Source organism: Adiantum capillus-veneris, chromosome 22, assembly GCF_014529385.1.
Source record: "Adiantum capillus-veneris isolate H3 chromosome 22, ASM1452938v2, whole genome shotgun sequence".
NCBI lineage: Eukaryota > Viridiplantae > Streptophyta > Polypodiopsida > Polypodiales > Pteridaceae > Adiantum > Adiantum capillus-veneris.
Genome location: NC_140952.1, coordinates 103,006,013 through 103,010,723, shown reverse-complemented (window position 1 = coordinate 103,010,723; position 4,711 = coordinate 103,006,013).

Below are 4,711 nucleotides of genomic sequence, written 5' to 3'. Positions count from 1 at the left end.
AGTCCTTCTACCCCTTGTGGAGGTGGTCTTGCTCCATTTGGCCTTTGTAGAATCCTTGGTTGTTAATCTCTGGTAATTCAAGTTAGGTCTCCCTGGCTCCCCACGGGGCCAAGGATAAATATACATCCCATGTCTAGACTCGTTGCGATTCCAACACTGTAAAAGGCGACTAAGTCATGGCTCTTGCTTCTCAACTTTCTTTGTTTGTCCCTTGGGATCTACAGCTTGTGCAAGGTGAGTTGATAAGTTGATCAAGGATTCATTTATCTTCTATCACCTTATCTATTACCTTAGGAATCTCTCTAGATGTTGATGCTTGCAATTTTCCCTTGGTTTTAGGACCGCCAATTGGGGCCTCTCGCCTTAGGCCCTTGAGTTTCTATACTTCTCAGTAGCCCTAGTTTCAGTTGCATCAAAGGTAGTAGGTGCACCTGCCTCAACTTCTATCATGAGTGTGGGAAAGAGACCGGCTATGAACCTCTCCTTCTTTAGGAACTCTGCACCATCACCAAGGTTAGAAACATTTCTCATCCATACATCCCAAAGACATATAAACTCTTGTTTGTACATGTAGTAGTCATGTAAGTCTTTTTATTTGTGAGAAATGATGTCCTGCCATAGCTTTTGAGTGTTTTGGGGGTCAAATAAGTATCTCCTGACATGATCAATGACTTCCTTATAGTTTCCTTTGACCTCCTGAGAGAGAGAGTCAAACCAAGTGCTAGCTCCTTCCTCTCAAAACTACGTCAAACATTTTGCAGCATTCATCATCTCCTATCACTCTTTGTATGCAAGCTACTTGATCACTATAAAGGTTGAGTATTCACAACAACATGCACAAGCCCTTCTCAGTGGGGGCACCACCACTGAGGCAGTCCAGGGCGGGCAACAAGAGAGGAGACCTCTAAACACCCCTCGAGGCTCCCATGCTACTCAATTGGGGTTGGGTCAACCACAAGCAAGAAAAAGCAACAACAAACCCACAACCAAACAAGTGAAGGGGCACCACCTAGTTATGGGATGCAAACTAGGATGCAAAAGAGATTTTGTCACAACCAAAGGAGGTGCAAACAAAACACACACAAATAATCTCACACCAAGACACACCAAATGGTGCAAGATAGTGTCAAAGAAAAGGAAAGAAGAGAGAGAGCAATGGAGTTTGTTCAAACACATGAATGACAACCTGCAGGTAAGGTTGCAAACTATCACACTATCATGGAGCTTTCATAAACTAAGCCAACAATTAGTGCATGGTAAAAATTGCTAGCACACACACACTGTCTTAGGGTCGACAACGTATTACGGTGAAAGCATGTATAGGTGGACCACTTTTGCCACTATATAGTATATGGTTTTTTGGGGTTGAGAAAATGGGTGGTTTAGGCATTTGAAACAGTGGGATTAAATTCAAAATTTATGGAAAAAAAAGGTTAAAATTTGACGTGTACTAAGTGAAAGCGCTTAGTGGTTCATGATCACCTCAAGGTACTTTCAAGCACTTAATGCAAATATTCTCTCGAGTCTCGTCCCTCCCTCTCTGTCTCGCTCGTTCCTCCCCCCTCTCTCTGTCTCGCCTGCACCATTTAGGTTTTTTATTCCCTATTTCCTCCCTCCTTTGCGTTTCTTTGCTAGCCGAAGCAACAAGCAGCAACATCACAACAACAACAAGGAAATTCAGGAGGAGTACTTTTTGCTGGGCTGGTCATCAACTTCAGTAAAAATCCCCTACAGCAGCAACAGGTATGTGGCATCATGTAGCTTGAAGCATTCTATCTTGAATGTTGGTTGAATTTGAATGTGGATGGTTTTCCTAGGTAGCATTTCCAAGTAGCATTGGTCCATGTTTTAACATGCTTCATGCAGATGTAGAAGCGTTGTATGCTTGTCTCTGAATGTGTGGCAAGATAACCAAAGGGGTCTTGGCCTAGTGGTTAAAGTGAATGGGTGGGTGCGTAAGGACCCAGGTTCAGCCCCTGGTGATATGGTCTGCCCTCTGTTGGGGATGGTATTGCAAAAAAAAAAAAAAGAATGTGTGGCAAGATAATTGTGGATTGTAACTATTAATGATGCATGTGTGAGTTTAGAATTTATTTCTGGAATGTATATGCATTGTGCACATCTAATTGATCACCCTCGTGAATGCTTTATAAACATGCATCATGCAGCTTGAAGCATGAATGCAGATTTTATCAACTGTGTGTGCATGCTTATACGAATGCATCATGCAGGTTCAAGCATGAATGCATTTAACTATTGATGTTGTATCTATGTGGCATTTGTGATTTTTTTAGGATGGAGAACCAGGCTACAAAAGGACCTTCAGACTCTAACAAGGGTACACCTAGGAAGGGAAAGAGCTCTACGCAGGAGTCGCCTATCAAAACAGGTTAGATGCATCATGCATGCATTTCTAAAATTGGTTTAATGTCTTGTAAAATTTCTGAATTTTTTGCACATGCATGCTACAAAAAGAACTTCCGAGTCCCCCAAGGGTACACCTAAGAAGCAAAATGTTCAGCAGGTATTTTCCCCATGGATTCAATTAAAGTGTTGCTTTAGTAGGAAAAAGTAGTGTGCACACCACTAGTAAATATCAAGTGGGTGAACCCCACTTTTTATGGGTACAGCACCACTGATAGGCTGTGTTGAAGCGGTGCACTTGCAGCACCCTTTAAAGTTGGGCAGAAACCATGGTTGCATCACTACATAGTTATGCTCATATGGTGCACCATCTCTTAAAAGTGATACTGGACCACTTTAAAGTACTGGGCAACACTAAAAAGAGGTAAGGCTCTAGTAAAAACTCGCGATACAATGGGTGCATCACTTCATAGTGGAAAACCCTAACTATTTTGTGATGAAGCATCACTTTTAAGCGAAGCATCACAATGGTGCACCACTTTTCAGTGGTTCTACACACTTTTAAGGTACCCAATAATGTTCTAGTTAAGAAGCACCACTTTATAGTGGTCTTCACCACTATAAAGTGGTGCTTCTTAACTAGAACATTATTCGGTACCTTAAAAGTGTGTAGAACCACTGAAAAGTGGTGCACCTTAACCTGAATGTTATTTGGTATAAAGTGGTAAACACCAATAAAGTGGTGTTCACCACTTTTTGTGGTTCAAATCACATTTAAGGTGGTGTGATAGTCAACCACTTTCAGTGTTGTAGAACCACCTTTTAGTGATGCTTTACAAAAGTGCAATAATCTTTAGTTCTGCATCTTTGCTAAAAGTGGTGGTTAAGTGCTTTTAAGTGATGAATCTTTACAAGGAGATACCACATTCTATTGGTGTAGCACCACTTTTTAGGATTGTAGCACCAGTTTTAAGTTGTGTACAACAATTCACATCGGTGTAGCACAACTGAACAGTGGTTTAGCCCACTTTTATGTGTTGGAGCACCACTTTAAAGTGGTGAAGAAACACCAAAAGGTGATGTATCACCAGCAAATAGTGGTGTAGCAGGACTTTTTAGTGTTACCTAACCAGTTTTAAGTGGTTGAGAACCATTTAGTGGTACACCACCACTTAAAAATTTTGCAGTACCACTGAGAATGGTGCAGAAATCATTTCAACCACTTCTTATTGTTGATAAAACAAGTTTGACACTAGAATGGTAACCTAACAGGACATAAAAGTGTCCTTTCAGGGTTTTGGGAAAAAATTCCAAAACCATAGTAGATCCACTCATTTTGAAAAATCCTTTCATGAGCTTATAGTTCAATAACTACTATATATGGAAAAAATGAGAAACATGTAATTTTTCTCATTCCTTGGTCACTACAAGCCTCCAAAGTTGATGGACCAGTGCATTTTGCCCAAAACAACAATTTCTTATGGTTGATTGCATATAAATAAGAGTGGAGATTTTTGTAGGACATGAGATAAAATGCCCCGTTAACTTCAATGGGTTGGTGACCAAAACATATGGTTGCTTTTACCTCACTATTTTTTTTTTTGGGCAAAAAAAATAGGTACAAAAAAGTTACATTTTTGCCATTCTGCGCACCTATCATCAAAGTTTCTATAGTCACGCTCAATACATATACTATATACGTGTTTTCTTAGTTCCCTTTGGGCCTCTGGATTCAAAAGGATCCATGGAGCATGTCAAAAGGATAATGGATCTCTTACAATTGGAACCTTGGGGGCAATGATAAAGTGCTAAATACAGCAAATATGAAAAAATTGGGTTTAGCATTATGACCTCTAGAAACCCATAGAAACTACTCAATATCTAGCCAAGTTTGTAGTCTATGATTATATATGGTCACTACCTACAAAATACACACAATTGGCCTAAGAAACTAGCAATATTGAGAAAGTTATACTTGCTACTCTAAAATGTATCGTATTCTTCAGCAATCAAAAAACTCAACCATCATCATATACTATGCTATATAGCATATTAGGTCCCCCAAAACTCAAGGAAGATTAGCTTTATGTCATACATTACACTTACACAATCAAAATTGAATTTGGATATCAAGAAAGCCACCAAAAAAATCATAAAAGTGCTAATTTTGGGCAAAAAACAGGATTATGCAATTCTTGTAAATTGGTCATAACTTTCAATTTTGACACTTAGCTCTTCCTACAAGCATCAAAACATGTTGAGAGCTATGAAGGCCTAAACTCTAGCCATCTAAACCTCACAAACATGAAGTTTAGAGTGGTATAGTTGCCAAAAATTGAAAAAAAAG